Here is a 23,268-nt window from a genome sequence, read left to right as displayed (position 1 = left end):
ATGCTAACTCCTCACCCGGAGTTGGCAAAACGATACGGGGTTGTGGGGTCAGCCACGTTGGTAAACGCCGATGGGGGCCGATTGTTCATGCGTGTGTTTAACCCCCACGGCACCCCAGCAATACTACGACGGCGCACCACAGTAGCCACCGTGCACCCCCTACACGCGCGCCACTCCAGCGACTCGGTATTCGCACTCTGGGCGGAGGACCCCGGTCGCCCCGAGGACCAACAAGACCTGGCCTGGCGAGTCGGCCCGACTCCCCACGCCGAGGTCGTCCCCCTTCTTGACGCGGTACACGTACCTTGGGCAGATTTACCCAAGGGAGAGGCCGATCAGCTACGCGGGTTACTGCGGGAGTACGCCGACGTGTTCAGCGAACACGATTCAGACGTGGGTCGCACAGATCTCGTTAAGCACCAAATCGACACCGGGGCCGCCCGACCCATAAAACTCCCCGCGTACCGCGTGGGCGCACCCGAACGCGCCCAGATCAAAGAGGCGGTCAGGGACATGCTCCGCGATAACATAATTCAGCCCTCGGCGAGCCCCTGGTCTGCCCCGGTGGTGCTAGTAACAAAAAAGGACGGGTCAACCCGGTTTTGCGTCGATTACCGCAAACTAAACGCAGTCACCCTCGGCGACGCCTTCCCCATACCGCGCATCGACGACACCTTTGACAGCCTCGCCGGAGCGCGGTATTTTTCCACCCTCGATCTCGCGTCCGGGTACTGGCAGGTGGAGATGACGGAGGAGGATCGGCCAAAAACCGCATTCACCACCCCGATGGGGCTATTCGAGTTTCGAGTACTCCCGTTCGGGCTCACCAACGCGCCCGCGACGTTCCAGCGGCTGATGGAGTTGGTGATGCGGGGCTTGCAGTGGGAGCAATGCCTGATTTACCTGGATGATGTGATCGTGTTCAGTAGATCTCTGTCTGAGCACTGGTCCAGGTTACGGGAGGTGTTCCAGCGACTGCGAGCGGCTCATCTCAAGCTCAAGCCGCGTAAGTGTTACATCGCACAGCGCGAGGTGGGGTACCTCGGACATCGCGTCAGCGAGGCGGGGGTGCGCACCGATCCGGACAAGGTACGCGCCGTAGTGGATTGGCCACAGCCAAGAAACCTGTCGGAGATAAGGTCATTCTTGGGGCTCGCCACCTATTACCGTCGATTTGTAAAGGGATTCAGCGAGATTGCACGCCCCCTCACCCAACTCACTTCCCCCAAGAACCCCTATCAGTGGACGGAGGCCTGCCAGACGGCCTTCACCACCCTCAAAGACCACCTCACACACACCCCCACACTGGCTTTCCCCGATTTTACCACCGACTTTATTTTGGACACCGACGCCTGCAGCAGCGGGCTGGGTGCGGTGTTGTCGCAGGTGCAGGAAGGGGTGGAACGGGTGATTGCGTACGCCAGCCGGACCCTGAGCGGGGCCGAGCTGAACTACTGTGTGACCCGTCAGGAATTGTACGCTGTGATCTTCGCGTGTAAACAGTTTCGGCCGTATTTATACGGCAGGAAATGTCGAGTGCGCACGGACCATTATGCTCTGCAGTTCCTCCTCACCTTCAAGGAACCGCGGGGGCAGATGGCCCGATGGCTGGCGCAGCTGCAGGAGTACAACCTGCAGATCGAATACCGGGCGGGGCGGACGCATGCAAACGCGGACGCATTATCACGGCGACCCGCGGTGTGTGCCGAGACGAGGGCGGAGGAGGCCTGCCCGTGCTTCACGGGGGGACGTTGCCGACAGGCAACGGACCCCCGGGAACCCGCTGAACCTAACCCCCCCCCGGCGAGAGAGAGTGCGGTATGCGCCACAGAGACCCCCACAGGTGGAGGCGCGGACCCAGTCGGCCGCCCGGCGAGCGCAGGGCCCACGACTCGGGACCCCGTGGACCACCCCGCCCCGATCGGACGGATCCAGGAGGACGTCGGCTGCGCCTTCCCGGGCCTGAGCGACGAGCAGCTGAGGCAGACCCAGCAGCGGGATCCGGATCTGGCGGCGGTGGAAGCGGCCCTGCGGGAGGGGAAAAGCACCCTACCAGGGCCCTGGAGCGGTTTGTATGCCCGGTTGTGTGTGCAGAACGGGGTGGTACGGGAGTTAACCGAGGCCGGCCAGCCGGGGTGCATCTGTGTTCCCGCCCAGGTGCGACCCCAGCTGCTACGGCTGGTACACGACCACCCGCTCGGGGGCCATGACGGGGAACGGCGCACTCGGGAGACTCTACGTCGCCAGTATCTCTGGCCCAAATTGACGCAAGATGTGGCCGCCTGGGTACAGGGCTGCCGCGCTTGTCAGCAGTGCGGGCCGAAACCGGCACGATACCAAGTACCCCTAAGGCCGTTCCGCGTCAGTCGGACTAACCAGCTGGTCGGCATCGATCTCCAGGGGCCATTCCCACGATCCCACCGGGGCAACCGCTATATCCTCGTAGCGGTGGAATACTTCACCCGCTACCCCGTGGCGGTGGCCATCCCCGATAAAACGGCCCTGGTAGTAGCCCGGGCGTTCGTGGAGCACTATGTACTTAAGCACGGGATCCCGGAGCGAGTCCTTACCGACCAGGGTAGCGAGTTCGAGGCCGAGTTGTTTCAGGCGCTGTGCCGGGAGTTCGGGATCCAGAAAGACCGAACCACGGCGTACCACCCCCAGGCGAACGGTATGGTTGAACGTATGAATCAGACTCTGGCCGGAAAGCTCAAGCGTATGGCGGCCGCAAACCAACGGGATTGGGACGAACACCTCCCCTACGCCCTGTTCGCCTACGCCACCACGGTGCACACATCGACGGGCCAAACCCCGTTCCTAATGATGTTTGGTCGTGAGTCTCGTCTACCCGCAGACTTGCTGTTCGGCATTCCTCCACCCCAAACGGAGGAAGGGAGTCGCCCCGTGGAACATCTGATGGAGACCCTACGAGGGGTCCGGGACCGGGCCTACCCGCAAGGGGAGGCCGCGCATCGGCGACAGGAACAGAGCACCCGACCCCGCGTGGAGCCCCCCCTTTTCTTGACAGGTACCAAGGTGTGGCTACACACCCCTCGCGTCGGGGCCGGACAGGTGGGGAAGCTGACCACCTACTGGCGGGGACCCTGGACCGTGGTACGGCAGATCTCTCCCTGGATGGTACTAATCCAGGGTGGAGAGAGGGGCCGAGAAACGGTGGTTAACGTCCGCCGCTTAAAACCATGGAGGGCAGCCCCGGCGGGGGAGAACCTCGCTGCCCGAGTACCGCGAAATCCCGGTGCCCCTGCGCCACCCGTGCTCGGGGGCCTCGCGCACTACATGGGCCCCGCCGTGCCCCCAGCCCCGAGGCGTCCCGGCCCCGCCAGAGGACGGCGGGGACGCCGCCCCTTAAACCCCGCTGCCGCGGAGTTTGTCCCCCAGCCCCCAGGTGCCGAGGGATCGGAGGAGCCACTGGAGTGGAGAAGGAGACCGCTGCAGGAAACCCCGAGGACGGAGCCACCTCCCCCGAGGCCAGCCACAAGATCCGGGCGGATCCCCCGGACCCCGCAGCGCTACCTCGTGGGCGCGGCCCAGGCGAGGTGCTCCAGTCAACCCGGGACGGGGACTGGCACCTCGGGGGGCTATGTGATGCCGCCGCCACGGAGCCGATCGGCGGGTGGCCCACCTGCGATCTCGCCGCTCCGAGCGGCGAGGCCGACATTGCCCCACCCCACCACCTCCCCACCCCCCCCCCCACCGGAACACACACGCACGCACTCGCCCCCACCATTAGAGCGCGTGGGGAGACACCCTGGCCGACAGGTTTTCACCCAGAAGCCCTCGTAAAGGGATAATCTTCACGGTTTCCTGCAGCCAGGGAATTGGACGGTCTCCCCCGACGCTAACACCCACCGCGGCGCCGTGACTTTGGTTGTAATTACATGGTCACGACGGGGCTGCCGAGCCACCGCGGGTAGACAGCACACACAACACACACGGGTCAGCAGGCAGGTAGGAGGGCAGAGCCACGAGCGGCGGGAAAGCAGGGTCGCCCTCTGGCTGGAGGGTCGCTGAGCAGGTAAATTTAGATGCGGACGTCGCTGAAAGCAACGGCCCGGGGGATGCTGGGATACAGATGGGCCTACCGATTGGCGGGTGATCCCAGCGAGCTGATTGGCCCGCGAGTCGGCACCAGGTAGCCCCTTTGATGTAGAAAGAATAAAGCGGGTCAGGGCGAAGGAAAAAGGGTCTCTGGCTACTCGAGTCAACCCCAGGCCCGTCAACTCCCGAGTCCAGCCGCGCGAACGTCCGTGGGACGTATCGACGCGCCGCGAGGACCAGACGGCAGTGACGACGAACCGTGAGTAAGAGAGAGAGAGGGAGTTGGGACTTAGCTTAAGAGCAAAACCGGAGAGGGTAAAGGGGAGAAGGACAGGTAGAGTGTAGTGCCGACTATCAAGAGATAGATCGGTCCTGCCCCGCTGATCCCGACTGACTCGGTTAAATAAGGGCTCGCCGACGCGGTGGAATAAATCGTCGGCGGTTACATAACGGACTGGTGTGGTTTTTGCGGAAGCGTGGGTGCGCTTGCTGTCGCGGTGGTCGTTACATAACAGACTGGTGTGGTGGTTATTGCGGAAGCGTGGGTGCGCTTGCTGTCGCGGTGGTCGTTACATAACAGACTGGTGTGGTGGTTATTGCGGAAGCGTGGGTGCGCTTGCTGTCGCGGTGGTCGTTACATAACAGACTGGTGTGGTGGTTTTTGCGAGGGTGTGGAAAGAGAGTGGAAGCGTGGGTTCGCTTGCTGTTCTCGGTGGTCGCCGCGTGTGTGGAGCGGCGCCGCGTGGATTGTGTGCGCTACGAACCGTCGGCTGCGGACTCCCACGTTGCGAGCGGATACCCGTCTCGCACGCATGCCCATCGCATAGCCCTTTAAACCCGTTTAAACCAATCCCCCCAAGCGTCGGAGTGAGCACGAACGACGTCGCTTACCCTCCGACCTTTGACCCCCTGTTACCCGCGTGTGATTGGTGCGTGGGACTGCGCGGGCGGGGAGCGTCGCGTTTGGGTGCCGGCGAAGCGCTAGCGGGTCCCAGGGAGGTCGAGTGGGATGCCCCACCGGCAGGAGACCCGGACTCGGGGGGGGACGGCACAGGGGGGGGAACAGGGGCGCGACGACCTTTCCCCGCCAGGGGAGGAGTGCGGCGGCGGCAGCTCCCACACTAGTGGAGAGTCTGGGAGCGTCGGTACTTCGCGGACAGGGTCGCAGGCAGGGGAGATCCCGGGGGCCGGCGACCCTAACATTTGCCTTTAAGGGTTGGCGTTTAAAGGTTGGCGTTTAAGGGTTGGTGTTTAAAGGTTGGCGTTTAAGGGTTGGTGTTTAAAGGTTGGCGTTTAAGGGTTGGTGTTTAAAGGTTGGCGTTTAAGGGTTGGTGTTTAAAGGTTGCTTCTTAAGGTTTGGTGTTTAAGGGTTGGCGTTTATGGGTTGGCTTTTACGGGTTTGCGTTTAAGGGTTGATGTTTAAGGGTTTGTGTTTAAGGCTTGGTGTTTAAGGGTTGGTGTTTAAGGGTTGGTGTTTAAGGGTTGGTGTTTAAGGGTTGGTGTTTAAGGGTAGTGTTTAAAGGTTGGTGTTTAAGGGTTGGTGTTTAAGGGTTGGTGTTTAAGGGTTGGCGTTTAAGGGTTGGTGTTTAAGAGTTGGCTTTTAAGGGTTAGTGTTTAAGGGTTGGTGTTTTAAGAGTTTAAGAGTTTTCACGTTTAAACAGAGAGAAAGCGTGAGGTGTGTGTGTGTGATGGTGTGGTGATGTACACTCTGTGTGTGTGATAGTGTGGTGGTGTGCACTCTGTATGTGTGATAGTGTGGTGGTGTGCACTGTGTGTGATGGTGTGATGGTGTACACTCGTGTGTGTATGTCCTCTCCCGCAGCCAATCGGAGGCAAGTTCAGGGGGCAAGGGTCGCGAAATTTCAGAATTTGTCGATGGCCGCCTCGAAGGCCTCCACTTAGGCTGCGACTTTAACCATTTAACTTTACCACTTTAAACATTAAACTACAAATAAACAACGACTATACAACAGCTATACAACGACGACTAAACAACAGCACAACAACAACTTCTCCGGCGATGTCTACGATGGACGAAGTGAACTCGCGCGCCTCAGCTGCCCAAGGTTCGAGTGATTTTGAGGGCGAAATTTTTTTTTAATTTGTTTTAATTTATTTAAGTCGAAAAATGTTTTAAGTTTTTAATTTAATTTAGTCGAATTTTTTTTTAAATTTAAAGTCGAACATTTTTTATTTAAAGCTTTCGTGACTGCAGCCGCCCACACCTCCTGCACCACCACCACCACCACCCCAGCCGCCCACACCTCCTGCACCACCACCACCCCAGCCGCCCACACCTCCTGCACCACCACCCCAGCTGCCCACACCTGCACCACCACCACCACCCCAGCCGCCCACATCTCCTGCACCACCACCCCAGCCGCCCACATCTCCTGCACCACCACCCTAGCCGCCCACATCTCCTGCACCACCACCCCAGCCGCCCACATCTCCTGCACCACCACCACCCCAGCTGCCCACACCTCCTGCACCACCACCACCCCAGCCGCCCACATCTCCTGCACCACCACCACCCCAGCCGCCCACACCTCCTGCACCACCACCCCAGCCGCCCACATCTCCTGCACCACCACCACCCCAGCCGCCCACACCTCCTGCACCACCACCACCCCAGCCGCCCACATCTCCTGCACCACCACCCCAGTCGCCCACATCTCCTGCACCACCACCACCCCAGCCGCCAACATCTCCTGCACCACCACCACCACCCTGGCTGCCCCCCCTAACATCACGGCCCCCCCTTCCACCGCAGCGCCGGCAGCCCCCCCCTCGCGGCCGCGGCTCGTGACGCCGGTGCGCCGCTCGGCGCGGATCCACGCGGCGGGGGGGGCGGTGGGGGGGGGGGGCGACCCCCCCGGGGAGGGCCCTGAGGGACGGCGACACGGTGGGAGGCATTGCGGAGCTGCTGCTGGCAGCGGCCTACGCGGAGGAGGAGGAGGCGGACGAGGTGGTGGTGCAGGAGGGCGCTGCTGGCAGGGGAGGGAGGGGGGGGGGAGAGGCGGCGTCACCGCACGAGGTTCCTGCTGAGGGCCAACGCGGCGCTGGGGGACAACGCCCCCCAGCAGCAGCAGCTCGGGCTACTGGGGGGCTGGGCGGTGAGCGGAGTGAGATGAGTGGTGGGGTGAGCGGAGGGGTGAGTGGAGGGGTGAGCGGAGGGGTGAGCGGAGGGGTGAGTGAGATGAGTGGAGGGGTGAGCGGAGGGGTGAGCGGAGGGGTGAGTGGGTGAGTGAGATGAGTGGAGGGGTGAGTGGGGTGAGTGGAGGGGTGAGTGGGTGACTGGGTGAGTGAGATGAATGGAGGGGTGAGTGGGGTGAGTGGAGGGGTGAGTGAGTGAGATGAGTGGAGGGGTGAGTGGTGGGGTGAGTGGAGGGGTGAGTGGGTGAGTGAGATGAGTGGAGGGGTGAGTGGGGTGAGTGGAGGGGTGAGTGGGATAAGTGGAGGGGTGAGTGGGTGACTGGGTGAGTGAGATGAGTGGAGGGGTGAGTGGGGTGAGTGGAGGGGTGAGTGAGATGAGCGGAGGGGTGAGTGGGGTGAGTGGAGGGGTGAGTGAGATGAGTGGAGGGGTGAGCGGAGGGGTGAGCGGAGGCGTGAGTGGAGGGGTGAGTGGAGGGGTGAGTGAGATCAGTGGAGGGGTGAGTGGAGGGGTGAGTGAGATGAGTGGAGGGGTGAGCGGAGGGGTGAGCGGAGGGGTGAGTGGAGGGGTGAGTGAGATGAGTAGAGGGGTGAGCGGAGGGGTGAGCGGAGGGGTGAGCGGAGGGTGAGCGGAGGGGTGAGTGGAGGGGTGAGTGGGTGACTGGGTGAGTAAGATGAGTGGAGGGGTGAGTGGGGTGAGTGGATGGGTGAGCGGAGGGGTGAGCGGAGTGGTGAGTGGAGGGGTGAGTGAGATGAGTGGAGGGGTGAGCGGAGGGGTGAGCGGAGGGGTGAGTGGAGGGGTGAGTGGGTAACTGGGTGAGTGAGATGAGTGGAGGGGTGAGCGGAGGGGTGAGTGGAGGGGTGAGTGGAGGGGTGAGTGGATGGGTGAGTGAGATGAGTGGAGGAGTGAGTGGAGGGGTGAGTGAGATGAGTGGAGGGGTGAGTGGAGGGGTGAGTGAGATGAGTGGAGGGGTGAGTGGGGGGGTGAATGGGGTGACTGGGTGAGTGAGATGAATGGAGGGGTGAGTGAGATGAGTGGTGGGGTGAGTGGAGGGGTGAGTGGAGGGGTGACTGGGTGAGTGAGATGAGTGGAGGAGGGGAATGTTTCTGCAGCTGGCTGATGGCCTGTGGTGCTGTCCACCCCCCTATCTCCCCACCCCGGAGTGCCCTACAGTGCTGCCCTTAATTGCTACTCCCAACAGAACTTGCCACAAAAGTGTGCTGAGGCTACTGGGGGTGCCTTTGTCTTTGTATAGGCTGCCTGTCCTCTTCGCATCGCGTGTCACCGAGGCCACGTGGTTTGCTGTGCGTTTCAAGCTTTATTATCCAGCCACTCCGAGCGTAGCTGCCGTCACTACACACGCCACGTGATGGGGGCACGGCCACGCCCACTGGTGGGGGCACTGCCACGCCCACTGGTGGGGCACGGCCACGCCCACTAGTGGGGCCCCTCGGCGCGAGGGTTTCCCGACGTTCAATTGCTGACCAGGATCGGAGGTCAGAATGAAACCACCAGATTCTGATGTTTATTTCTGCATTCACAACCACAAACGATGAGGATCATCAACCTCGTCAACCTCGTCAACCTCGTCATCCTCCCCTAGGAGGGAGCTCGAGAGCGATGGGTGACAGGGTGAGCTCGGAGCGACCCCAAAAACTTTCACCGCTTTTGCTCGACTCACCATTACCGCCACCACATGGACAAACCCCGCACGCACGCAACAATATTTACACGCCGCAAGACAAAGGTCTACCACCACCACCACCCCCCCCCCTCTCTATCTCGCTCCCCCTACCCCATAGCTTGGAACAGACTGGCGAGCGACGTTTAGCGGCGTAGGCGGGCAGGGGGGCGCCCAGTAATCATCGCCAGCACCCGCAGCCACCTTAATCTCCCCTGTGGCGATGTTTACGATACGTACAGCGTGAAAGAAGTTCGACACGCACCACACGGCCGCCACCACTACCGCCATCACTACCACCACCGCGTGTCACTGTAGACACATACACATAGACACACAGACACATAGACACACGCAGACACATAGACACACACAGAGACACATAGACACACACAGAGACACAGACAAACACACGCAAAGACAGACACACGCAGAGATACATAGACACAGACACACACAAGACACATAGACACAGGCAGAGACACAGACACACAAAGACACATAGGCACATGCAGAGCACGTAGACACACAGACACACACATAGAAATACACAAACAGACACACAGACATACTCACAGACACATAGACACACAGAGACACATAGACACAGACACATAGACAAACACACCAAGACAGACACACGCAGAGATACATAGACACAGACACACACAAGACACATAGACACACACAGAGACACAGACACACACAGAGACACATAGGCACACACACAGACACATAGACACACACAGACACACACATATAGAAACACACAGACATACTCACAGACAGTCACACACACAGACAGAGGCGTGTGTCTGTGTGTGTGTCTGCCAGGATGAGTAAAAAAAAGGTGTCGTCTATCGACTTGGAAATAATCCCACGGGAACGCTGTCTCGAGAAAAAGATGACCGATAAAAGTGTTTTGAAGTTATATCCGTTGACTTGTGAACCGAATAAATCCCGTGTTCTTCACATATTGAGTCTCGTCATCGTTTTTCTTTTCTTACCTATAAAAGGCATTTTTTCTGTGTGTCCGTCTGTCTGTCTCTGTGTGGACGCACATTTGCTCGCGAATCGTGGAGTTTACTTTTAAAAAAGTAGCCGGGTACCACACCGTAAGCCCCGTGGTGAGCCAGCGCCATTCTGTTTTCCCATCCGTAAACTTTAAAAGTTGTTAAATTAACAATTTAGTGCTATTTCGCATTATTTAAGTATTTCCTTGCGCCGCTAAAGCTGCCCGGGGGTTGCCCCTAGCAACGCTCGCGCGTCATCGGGGGAGGGTGGGGGGAGATTTCTCATTCGCGTTCAAAATGGTTTTACTTAACTTGATTCCTCTGTCGTGGTCAAATGTTGTGATAAAGATTTCATCCACTTCCCGTCGTCCAATCAATTCCATATTTTGCACACGTACTCAGATCCGGTGACAATGCATGCCTGTATCAAAATCGGCATCAATTAACCAATTAATTGGCTCCCTTTAAGTGATTAACATTTTGTATGGACGCCTTATTATGCATATATATTTGTGTGTAGGTCAAAAACGCCGCGGTCCCTAAACTGTGGAATCGCCTCGCCTGCTCCATGTGAACGAGTTACGGGCACCCTCACTCCACACAAACAAAAGTTGTATATTGAAGATTGATTCATAAAATAACCAATTAACATTTGCTCGCGAATCGTGGAGTTTACTTTTAAAAAAGTAGCCGGGTACCACACCGTAAGCCCCGTGGTGAGCCAGCGCCATTCTGTTTTCCCATCCGTAAACTTTAAAAGTTGTTAAATTAACAATTTAGTGCTATTTCGCATTATTTAAGTATTTCCTTGCGCCGCTAAAGCTGCCCGGGGGTTGCCCCTAGCAACGCTCGCGCGTCATCGGGGGAGGGTGGGGGGAGATTTCTCATTCGCGTTCAAAATGGCTTTACTTAACTTGATTCCTCTGTCGTGGTCAAATGTTGTGATAAAGATTTCATCCACTTCCCGTCGTCCAATCAATTCCATATTTTGCACACGTACTCAGATCCGGTGACAATGCATGCCTGTATCAAAATCGGCATCAATTAACCAATTAATTGGCTCCCTTTAAGTGATTAACATTTTGTATGGACGCCTTATTATGCATATATATTTGTGTGTAGGTCAAAAACGCCGCGGTCCCTAAACTGTGGAATCGCCTCGCCTGCTCCATGTGAACGAGTTACGGGCACCCTCACTCCACACAAACAAAAGTTGTATATTGAAGATTGATTCATAAAATAACCAATTAATTCAAGTAAGCGTTGATGTGTGAGCAGGCGCCGCATCATTGACGTACTTCTCGACGGTGAGTTGAATGAAGTTGTGACAAAAAAGTTATTCAACTTCATTCCTCTGTTTGATGTCGTGGTCAAATCTTGTACTCAAGATATCGTCCACTTCCCGTTGTCCAATCGAGTTCTTTACTTTTTAGTGCACTTTAAAATAAAACTTTTTTAAAAGGAGTTTTTCACTATTCAAAAGCCACCACAACCATTTCAATGCTACGACGTTTGGGCAATTATAATTGAGTTAATAAACATTCTTGTCATAACCATTCTTGTATTACTATCCGAGTGTCTACCCTTAATTAACTCCTGTCTGGTTCTCATGAATTAACCAAAGCAGCATTACATTTTTGTGAACAGGGCTGAGGGTTCAGAGCATATACATTCTAATCTCAAATCATCAGTGACGTCGATAACTGGAACAGATGAGTATTCTTGGTTTTTTCGGTAAAGTCACCTCGTAGAAGGGAAACAATAAAATAATAAAAATATAAAACAATAAAATTCTCACGACGTTTCGACTGCAACACAAGAAGCAATCATCAGGTGTGAAAACCACAGCAAGAAAATTTCAAAAAAATTATTGCTGTGGTTTTCACACAAGAAAATTTGAAAAAAAATATTGCTGTGGTTTTCACACCTGATGATGATTGCTTCTTGTGTTGCAGTCGAAACGTGAGAATTGTATTGTTTTATATTTTTATTATTTTATTGTTTCTCTTCTAAGTGGTGGTGACTTTACCGAAAGAACCAAGAATATGAATCCCTGCAGTCACGAAAGCTTTAAATCGAAAAATGGAACAGATGTGTTATATTATCTTGGCTTTGTGAAACACAGATAAAAAGAGGCCTTCAACATTGATTGTGCCTTTGTACCGACAGTTGCTGAGTGGTCCAGTGCCATCATCAGAATCCATGGTCAATCCACTGCTGGATGAGGTTCTCAAAAAGCTCTCACTATCTCCCGAGATCCCGAAAAGTATTAATCCACCCAGTACCTGCAGGTGATACTCATCAGCTGATATCATCCCGTCGTCTCGATGGGCATCCTATTGGCCGCATTCCATTCCTTGGCTGTCATTCCATCACTATCCTCAACCAACCATCGGCCAACATTCCATAACAGAATTAAACCAAGGGAGAGTATTTGAAAGGATGCGATTAATTCACCCACCCATGAGATACGGGTCCATAATAGCAAATCATTACGGTCGCAGGCGCACGGCGAATTGTAACGATGGAGACACTACAGCACGCCGTCGATTTGCGGTGCGACGATGCAATTAACTGAGCTCGATTTTTCGATTTGAAGCTTTCGTGACTGCAAGGATTCATCTTCTTTGGTTCTTTCGGTAAAGTCACCACGTAGAATGAGAATAGAATAATAAAATAATAAAATTCTCACGACGTTTTGGCCACAGCGCAAGCGGCCGTCTTCAGGTGAAAGCTCCATTGAAGCTCTGTCGTCCCGACAGTTCTGTACCTTTCACCTGAAGACGGCCGCTTGCGTTGTGGCCGAAACGTCGTGAGAATTTTATTGTGTTATTTTATTATTTTATTCTCATTCTACGTGGCGGTGACTTTACCGAAAGAACCAAAGGAGATGAGCTCGATTTCTTTTGGGCGGATAAAGGCCACCGGCGCAGGCACACTAGATCCCGGGGACGTGAATAACTCCACGCGCATTCAGGGCATCCACATTGCCCTGTCAAGAGGCTGCAGGAGGGCGGGCGAAACAAACAGCCCTGTGCTCGCCACGCGGACGGTCGCCCAGACAAACAACAAAATCTTCCAGGCTTCACCTTCTTTGGTTCTTTCGGTAAAGTCACCACGTAGAATGAGAATAAAGTAATAAATTAATAAAATAACACGATAAAATTCTCACGACGTTTCGGGCCACAACACAAGTGGCCCTCTTCAGGTGAAAGGAACAGACCTGTCGGGACGACAGAGCTTCAATGAACATTGTGTTATTTTATTTAATTAATTTATTATTTTATTCTCATTCTACGTGGTGACTTTACCGAAAGAACCAAAGAGGATGAATCCTTGCAGTCACGAAAGCTTTAAATCGAAATTCTTCCAGTCTTCACGCGGGCCGGACGAGCGGCATGCAGGAAAAAAAAACCATCACAATCATTATTAGCGCGGACGTCCAGAATAAAAAAACAAACTCGTTCAAAAACCCCAAAACACGGCAACCTCCCTGGCTTTGGCGTTCCTCGGAAGACACCTGTTTCATCGACAACCGCATCAGAACACCACCAAGCCGATGCGCACCCGAATTGATCCATCAGCGACTGACACGGGGACTGCGTCTCGATCGTCACGTGGACGGTTCAATCGTCGCGGGCAGCCATCATCGGCGTCGATACAAAAAAAAACGACTTGGTGAGAGGTCAACGGCGTTTGTCCTTTTTGAAACACTCGTCCCTGCCGCGCGAGTGTGGAATTTCCACTTAAGTGTGAGAGGGCGCACCGACTGCCTGCCAGTGGTTTCACATTCAGTCCGCCAGGGGGCGAACACGAATTGGGCATCGGACAAAGCGGTGCCTTCAATAGTAGGTTCGGTTCATATTCTTAGCTCTTTCGGTAAAGTCACGTTGAAGGGAAACAATAAAATATATATGAAACAATAAAAATTCTCACGACGTTTCGACCATAACACAAACGGTCGTCATCAGTTCAGTTTTATTCAGTTTCAGTTTATTTTGGTATAGCCTTGTGAATTCTAGATTTAAAGCTTTCCTGACTACTCTTTGGTTCTATTCGGTAAAGTCACGTAGGTAAAAAATAAAACAAAAATCACGTTTCGGCCACACCTGAAGGTCGCTTGTGTTGTGGCCGAAACGTCGTGATTTTTGTTGTTTTATTTTTTACCTACGTGACTTTACCGAATAGAACCAAAGAGTGTAGCCCTGTGAGCCATCCGGCTCTTGAATCGGAGTGCAACCACAACAAACAAAAAAAATAAAACACGAACAAGAAAAACATCTTCAAGTGACTACTTTGTGTGTGACTTTGTGCAAAACAGAAAATCCATGGAGAAAAAAAAACAGCAAAAATATTCCTGAAAAAAAAGCACCGTGCACCACCAACGCTGTGTGCAAAAACTCACAGTGGGATGCAAGTCAAACAACAACAACAACGACCACAAAAACTTAGATTAAGGCCATCAGTACTACAACAAAACAAACATGTCCAACGAGGTTGTTGTTGTGTGTGTGTGTATGCAGGGGTATATTACCACTCGGGAGATAAAGGCGGCCGGGCGTGGTGCTGGCCACCCACCCCCTCGTGTGATGTGCCGGCCTTCATCGGCGCCACTCGACAACGGCACTTCCCCCTAAAGTGTGTTAATGCTGTACAAGGGATACTTGTGTGTATCTATTATGGGGGGGAGTGGTGGGTGCAGTAGCGAGACAACTGCACGATGTACCCCAGCTACCCCAGTTACATTCCCAGCCACGGCTAACACGAGTGAGGGATTCTGTTCGTCCCGGTCCTGGGTCTCCCCTGGGTCTACTCGGCATGGGGAGACAAAGGCGGCAACCGGGAATGGAGTTGGCCACGCCACCCTTCCGTGCGCCGCACGGGCCTTGAGATTCGCCGCCCACCCAGCAGCACGTCCCACTGGCCAATCAAGTCTGGGCCTGCAGGCGGGGGAGACGCGGTGGCTGTGGTAAGGGCTGACCCCGGTGTCTTGTGCGTATGGCCAAGATTTGCATATACCACGATCCAGAGGCGGAGCCAGGGGGGGTGGTGACAGGGGTGACATTCTGCGTGTGAGTGCACGACACTCGGTCTGGCGAACTCGGTGCAACTGCAATGTCAGAGCGTGTTGCCAACCGATGGCGTCCGGTTCAACAGCCAGACTCTCTCTAAATCAGGGGTCGGGAACCTTTTTGACTAAGAGAGCCATGAAAGCAAAAAAATTGGAAATTTATTTCAGTGAGAGCCATATAATATATTTTAAAAGTGAATTCAACTAAATGTCAGTATAATAAGCCTCTGAATTTATTCTTTTAAATAATGTTGTTATAACACTCACCATTAATGCGACTTCTGGTGCTGCATGGATTTGCTGATGTCTTTGTAGTCGGGTTGGTACTTGGTGAGGTTAAGCTTCATGCAAGCGTTGAGGCTTTCATCCGTTAAACGTGATCGTAGGTTGGACTTGATGTTTTTAAGATGTGAGAATGACTGCTCACATGCATACGTAGATCCAAACATGGTCAATACAGCAATACTCACACGCTGCAGTGTGTGGTATGTGACAGGAAGCGCGTTCCAAGTTTTGAGAATCAGCTGGTCTTCGGGTTGGAGTTTTTTCATTTCTGTCCACATGTGCTTGCTCGCCAACTCCGCTTTCTGTCGTGTGATTCTTTCCAAATCTTCATTCAGTGACTTGAACTTATTCACCCACATGTCTGAGGCCTTCAGGTCAGCCACTTCTGCTTCAAAATCTCTGACGGAGACACCAGGGATGTAATTCAGGTCGGCTGTGTTCAGTGAACACTCGTTTGGATGGGTGATGAACTTAAAAAGACGAGTGTGCTCACGAAATTCTCCAAAGCGTGCTTTGAAGGACTGTAGGAGACTGGATGTGCAGCCAGCTAGCTGGTGGAGATCAAGGTTTTGAATGGGCTCACTTGCTGTGCATGCATCTTTAAATTGGCTCAGTTTTCCAAAATGTAGTAAACGACCTGTTTCAAGATCCGTGATGAAAAGCTCCAGCTTGTTTTCAAAAGCAAATACAGCTTGTTGAAGGGATAACACTGTATTTCCAATGCCTTGCATTTTCACGTTGAGCTGGTTCAGATGTTCAGTCAGATCTACGAGATAGTAAAACTTGAGGAGCCACTCGGTGTCGGCTAGCTCAGGATGCCCGACGCCTTTCATTTCAAGGAAAGTCCGGATTTCGTTCAGGCAAGCCGCAAAACGGCTAAGCACCTTCCCTCTTGACAACCAACGCACATTGCTGTGCAAAAGCAGACCAGGATAGTTATTTACAACTTCATCCAGCAGTGTTTTAAACTGGCGATCATTTAAGGCTCGGGCAACAATAAAGTTGATCACACGAATGACCAGCGACATCACTTCGCCAAACTGCCTGTCACACATCTGAGCACAAAGTGCCTCCTGGTGTATAATGCAATGGAAACTTAGGATGGGTCTATTTTCATGTTCACGGAGAAGCACCACAAATCCTTTGTTTTTCCCCACCATACACGGAGCACCATCAGTACACACTGAGAGAAGTTTATCCATAGGTAGACTTTTTTCTTGAGCAAACTCCATGAAAGACTTCAATAAATCCTCACCTCTTCTTTGGTTCTTTCGGTAAAGTCACGTAGAATGAGAATAAAATAATAAATTGATAAAATAAAATAACACAATAATATTCTCACGACGTTTCGGCCACAACACAAGCGGCCTTCATCAGGTGAAGGGAGCGAGACTGTCTGGTAGGACAGCGCTGGAGTGAGAGAGCCACGTTCAGATCACGGCTTTTAAGCTGTGTGAGAGGAACAAAGAGCCTTAGAGTCGCGGCATCTCTTCAGAAAGGTGAGAGACTCGATTAGTTGAGCCTTCTTATCCCGAAGTCTGTTGAATGATCTTAAGGATGTGTGGAATCCCTCCCCGTAGAGGCGGTTAAATTTCGATTTAAAGCTTTCGTGACTTTACCGAAAGAACCAATCATTGCAGTGGTGGTGGTCGTGGTTGTTGTTTACCAAGGTAGAGCCTCTCTCTCGTAGGGATGTCAGTTGAGTAGCAGCGAGCATAGGAATCGACGTCCAGGTTGGAACTTTACAACGCGGGGCCTAGCCACGCGGGGCCTTGCCTCCTGCCCTCGCCTGATTGCGTTCACTTTAATTATCTCGCTTAAGTTTAATTTGTCTTCACCCGGCTCGTTACTTTGTAACTTTGTTTTATTGTAAATATTCACGCAGTTTTTATTTTCTTTTGTTAGCAGGCCAAGCCCGCTTGAGCTGCTATACCGCTCTTGTTATCAGAAGCGACCTGCCCACAACAACACAAGGTGAGGCTTTGTCAACGTGTGTGAATGTTTTGACTTAAAACTTTGGTGACTGCAGGAATTAATATTCTTGGTTCTTTCGGTAAAGTCACGTAGATAGAAAATAAAAATAACAATAAAAAATAGTAAATAAAGCAAAAAAAACCCACATTTTGATCGCAACAAAAGTGGTCTTTATTTAATGTAATTGTATTATCTGTTATTGTTATTTTCTGCCTACGTAACTTTACTGAAAGAACCAAGAATACGTGTGTCAATGTTTATCGGTCAAAGACGCTATACGGAGAGACGCGCAAACTCCAAATACACAGCAGCCGTCAGGGTCGGGATCGAACCCACGACTTCCTGTACACCTGGTGAGGTAGTTAACATCTCACCACGGAGAGAGACACGCAAACTACAGTTAGCCTCGGCTATGTTCATTGATCCTCGATTAATTACTTGGTGGAGTGAGAAAGCATTAATGCTGAGCAGATGACGGTGGCCAGGCATGATTCTGGACACGCCAGCGCCAGTGTGTGACAGTGTAAAGTTTGTGTTTGCAGTAACGTCTATTAACTCTGTTGAACACGGAAGTTATATCAAAACAATAGTTTCTTTTTGTTTTCCTCTGGAACTCTTTGTAAGAATGGAAACAGGAGGTGAACACAGCACACACATGCAGCTGAAGTCGGAACTGTTCATCCCAGCATTTAAGGACATCTGAGCCTGGCTTCACACCTCTAAGTTGCGATTTAACATTAATTTATGCATTTCTGCATAACACAAATCGTATTGTTTTCAACACCCTTTGCTATGTCAGCTGAATTTAGCTCTTATAAATATTCCTTTTGTAGCCAGACAGCCGAAATTGTGTACTTTGAGTTTTGGGTGAACATTCATTTTGAAGATACGAGGGCTTCCAGGCACGTTTATGACATTTGCCCTCTCATTGCGTGCCATCACAGCCCGTGTGAGGAATTTGGGAAACTTTTTCACTGCATCATGAATATATGAATACGTATAGACGTGTAAGTCACGTGTTACTGTGTATATATGCATTCCTCTGTGCCTCGATACTGACGTGTAGATGGTGTGGATATTATTTTTTTCTGTCTGCAGCTGACGCTGGTCTGATGGAGCAAAGGCACTCACCGGATCGGACTGGAAATTTGACACAGCACCAGAGAACTCGCACAGGAGAGAAACCCTTCAAGTGCAGTGTGTGTGACAAGGCATTTTCACCGTCATCTGCTCTTAAAAGACACCAGAGAACACACACGGGAGAGAAACCCTTCAAGTGCAGTGTGTGTGGGGAGGAATTTTCACAGTCATTTGCTCTTAAAAGACACCAGCGAACACACACGGGAGAGAAACCCTTCAAGTGCAGTGTGTGTGGGGAGGCATTTTCACAGTCACATAATCTTAAAAGACACCAGAGAACACACACGGGAGAGAAACCCTTCAAGTGCACTGAGTGTGGGAAGGCGTTTGCAAATTCATCTGCTCTGAAAAAACACCAGAGAACACACACGGGAGAGAAACCCTTCAAGTGAACTGTGTGTGGGAAGGCATTTGCATGGCCATCAGTTCTTCAGACCCACCAGAGAACACACACAGGAGTGAAACCCTTCAAGTACACTGTGTGTGGGAAGGCATTTGCATGGCCATCAGTTCTTCAGACCCACCAGAGAACACACACAGGAGAGAAACCCTTCAAGTGCACTGTGTGTGGGAAGGCATTTTCACAGTCATCTGTTCTTGTAAAACACCAGAGAACACACACAGGAGAGAAACCCTTCAAGTGCACTGTGTGTGGGAAGGCGTTTGCACAGTCACCACATCTTAAATTACACCAGAGAACACACACAGGAGAGAAACCCTTCAGGTGCATTCTGTGCGGGATGGCGTTTGTACATGTGTCACATCTTCAAATACACGAGAGAACACACACGGGAGAGAAACCCTTCAGGTGCACTCTGTGCGGGATGATGTTTGCACAGTTGCCACATCTTAAAGTACACCAGAGAACACACACAGGAGAGAAACCCTTCAGGTGCACTCTATGCGGGATGGCGTTTGCACGTTCATCAAATCGTCAGACACCAGAGAACACACATGGGAGAGAAACCCTTCAAGTGCACTGTGTGTGGGAAGGCGTTTTCACAGCAACAACATCTTCAAGTACACCAGAGAACACAGAAGCATCAGAAGATCCACAAGGAGTGGAGTCTGAAATCAGCTTGTGAAAGTCAAAGTGCCACAATAAGCCCATCCCTCATGAAACAAGAACCGGAAGAAAATCACAGCTTGGACACTTTTAAAGGTATCGAGGTGAAATATGAAGAGGTGATGGTGAAGAGGGAAGAAGTGATGGTGAAGAGCGAAGAAGTGAAGGTGAAATGTGAAGAAGTGATGGTGAAGAGCCAAGAAGTGAAGGTGAAATATGAAGATGAAGATTCAACTCTAAAATGGGACCTTCACATCGATGGAGGCAACGTGAAGCAGGAGGAGAATTCTGACTGTGAGGCAGAGCGAGGCAACTCCCAGCAGTTTGTGGAAGTGGAGGTGTGGGTGGACTTCCTCCGAGACAATACAAAGTCAAGTGGTGACCCGGTAGATGTGTAAACTTTGCGTTTTAATAATTGTGTTATTTTATTTTGGGCACCTTTATAATATATGCCACAGGACCCGCACGAGCTTGATCCGGCACTGTCCGGGATACCGTTCCAGTGCCCAACCAGGCTGTTGAAACCACCGCGGGTGGAGTTGAGGGTGACGGTGGAGGGCGCGAAGGGGGCGAGTGATGCCGATGGGCGGCGAGGGGGTCACCCGAGAGGATGCCAAGTGGGGAGACGAAGCAATGAAATCGCTCCACGTGTCAGGCGCTGGGTGGATCACCGCACAGCGGCATCGTGGGAGGTGGCGACGGCACGGGGAGGTCTCTACCCGCTCGTGGATTGACCGTGGCTGATGGTGATGACGACGACGATGGATGTTGCTCACTCAACTCTGCGACGTACGAAACGCCGGAGACGCACGGCGATGTGCGGGGTGTTCAGCGGCACGGTGGAGCCGATGGCCTCCTTGCAGCTGCTGTACAGCTGACGCACGACGTGGAGCAGGGCAGGGAGCACGCTGTCCACTATGTCCACTGTAAAGGAACCGAGGTGAAATATGAAGAGTTGATGGTGAAATGTGAAGAGGTGATGGTGAAGAGCAAAGAAGTGAAGGTAAAATGTGAAGATGAAGATTCAACTCCAAAATGGGACCTTCACATCGATGGAGGCAACGTGAAGCAGGAGGAGAATTCTGACTGTGAGGCAGAGCGAGGCAACTCCCAGCAGTTTGTGGAAGTGGAGGTGTGGGTGGACTTCCTCCGAGACAATACAAAGTCAAGTGGAGACCCGGTAGATGTGTAAGCCAGAGACGATGTCGCTACAATAGATGCACCTTTGTCACAGGCCTTTAATGACAAGAACGTAAAGTTGGGCACTCAGTTGCTAGGTTCAACCTGCAGAGTAAGGGCGGCCAGTCTTTGTGGACCTGTGGGTTGGGGAGATCTCTGACCAGGAGCGAGAGCAAAGAAGCCCCCAAGCATTCACTATGTTATCATAATAATTGCATTTACTCGGTGCTTGCTTAATCGCCTCGGCAACTCGGAGTTTTGTACCTCGTCTGAAACACTCGAAGAGCATCCCCAAGTAGCAGCTGCCCCTGTGTGGCACAGGGTGGTGGCCCTGCACCAGCCTGCATTTATTTTTTCCGCCTGAGGACGACCGCTTGTGTTACGATCGAAACGTCGTGATCTATTATTATTTTGTCTACCTACGTGACTTTACTGAAAGAACCAAAGAGTATGTGAACAAGAGGCTGTCAGTAGGGGGCGATGATTGATGTTTCATCTCAGTTTTGTAATTTGTCGCTAATGTTTAGAATTCGCCAGCATGCAATGGCCTACTCGTTTTGAATGACACTACAATAGTTTGTTTTACATCCACTGTTAAGCAGACCGTGCGTATTTTTAAAATATATTCTTGTTAATACGATGTAACCTGATGCAGGCTTTTCACTGCAGTAATTCAATTTTGTTAATATGTCTGTCAATAATTAAGAATGAATACTTGTCTGATTGTGCGTGTACATGTAACATTTTGTCTATGAGGGTCAAACATTGATTAAGTGTTCAAATCTAGATTGAATAAGTGATGTTAGGACAAAGTGTGTGTGTTTGTTTGGAAGTAACCTGTACAGAGAACTCAGGTGAGACCCGTTGTTCTTGTGATACGGGTCAAAGGGTACTTTTGTGTTTCACGAAGCATCTGCCTCTGGAGCAACTCATCGTCTTTGCAATAGGGAGCACGCTCGGATCATTAATCAGTTACAAGGCATACCACTTAAAAGTTACACGTATAGGAGGAGGTACATTCTCTACAACACGAATTGTAGTTTTGTCTTACGTATTGACGTAGATTTTGTCTAACTCGGACTAGAAATGGTCCTTGCTGATTCACGTCTGGATGTCCGTACCTATCGGTTGAAGCAAACCCCACTGCTGTTGTTGAGACGCTGTGCACCAATAAGGGTCCAACACATTGACGGCCTTCAGGCCAGGAAAGTCACAACATTTGCACACGAAGGACGCATTCACGCAAGTACCCCCTGCTCCGTTTTGAAGTTTTAAAATGAAACATCTTTGAATTGTTATTCTTAGTTTTTTCGGTAAAGTCACGTTGAAGGGAAACAACAAAATAATAAAATATATATAAAACAATAAAAAATTCTCACGACGTTTCGACCATAACTCAAATGGTCGTCTTCAGGTGTGTTGGTTTGCATAAATTTATTTTTAAACGGCGCATTTATTTATTTATAAAAAAAAACGTTAGCGCCACGCGCAACGATTTGGCAGTTTATTTAGGACTAGTCCATCTATATTCTGAAAAGAGGAGGGGGGAGACGAAATTTTTTATAATGTATGCTGTCTGAAAGCCACTGTAAGCGTGAACAATCAATTAAGACCTGAAATGGTTTATCAAATCTTTCCAATGATTGCTAAGATAGAATCCATCTTCTCGGTTGAAATTGTCTCTGTGCTTGTATATGTGGATAGCCTCATGAACGAATCTCTCATGGTAGCCAGATGGCTTACAAAGAACCTCTGTCTTGGAAAAGTCAATGGCATGTGAGCCTACTGAATTGGAACAATGATCTGCCACGGCCGAGGTGTTGGTCCTACCGTGTTTAAGGTCTGCTTTGTGTTCACGAATGCGGTCCGAGACATGGCGTTTGGTTTCTCCAATGTAACTACTACCACAGAGGCAAGTTAGTTTGTAGACACCAGGGTATTGTATGTCCGGAATCACATCTTTTACAGACGGAACCAGATCACGGATTTTATGTAATGTGTTGAAACGGACCTAGATCTTGTGTTTATTCAAGATTTTGGAGATCTTTTTTGTGATCCCCGCAATGTAGGGTAAAGTGATGGTTTTGAAAGGCTCCTCAAGAGGGTTCTTCTTCATGGTTTGAGTGATAGCTTTGCGGATTGTATAGTCGGAGTAACCATTAGCCCTAAGAGCTTGGTGTACGTGCTTGAGTTCACTGCTTATGTGTTCCTGGTCGGATATGCATTGGGCTCTATGATACAGAGTCTTGATGAGAGAATTCTTCTGTGATGGATGGTGGTGGGAATCCGGTTTCAGATAAGCATCCGTATGGGTAGCTTTCCTGTAGACAGAGTGGCTCATTGAACCATCAGGTCTCTTTTTAATTAGGACATCCAAAAAAGGTATCTTGCCATCTATTTCGACTTCCATGGTAAATCTGATGGCTGGGTGTATGGAATTGATGTGGTCGAAGAATTGGTCTAGAGCAGGCCGGCCATGTGGCCAGATGACAAAAGTGTCATCCACGTACCTCTTCCATAAGGTTGGGCGCAGAGTGGCAGTCTGGATGGCGTCAGTCTCAAATTTCTCCATGAAAATGTTAGCTATAACTGGAGAAAGGGGGGAGCCCATTGGGGTGCCCTCAGTTTGTTTGTAGAAAGTTCCAT

The 23,268-nt window shown here is 51.6% G+C and overlaps 1 long non-coding RNA gene across 1 annotated transcript; it reads left to right on the top strand.

Moving 5' to 3' along the window:
* Positions 1-5,534: 5,534 nt before the first annotated feature.
* On the top strand, positions 5,535-9,868 carry LOC142919518 (uncharacterized). The gene is made up of 4 exons (XR_012938303.1): positions 5,535-5,734; positions 5,882-6,125; positions 6,833-7,175; positions 9,016-9,868. It is a non-coding gene; the product is annotated as an uncharacterized LOC142919518 (long non-coding RNA).
* The last annotated feature ends 13,400 nt before the right edge of the window (positions 9,869-23,268 follow it).

The sequence above is a fragment of the Petromyzon marinus genome, unplaced genomic scaffold (assembly GCF_048934315.1).
Source record: "Petromyzon marinus isolate PM22_M1 ecotype Great Lakes invasive population unplaced genomic scaffold, UKy_Petmar_22M1.pri1.0 PM_G_Scaffold_60, whole genome shotgun sequence".
NCBI lineage: Eukaryota > Metazoa > Chordata > Hyperoartia > Petromyzontiformes > Petromyzontidae > Petromyzon > Petromyzon marinus.
Note: the sequence above shows the minus strand (reverse complement) of the source record. Positions and strands in the feature narration are given on the sequence as shown.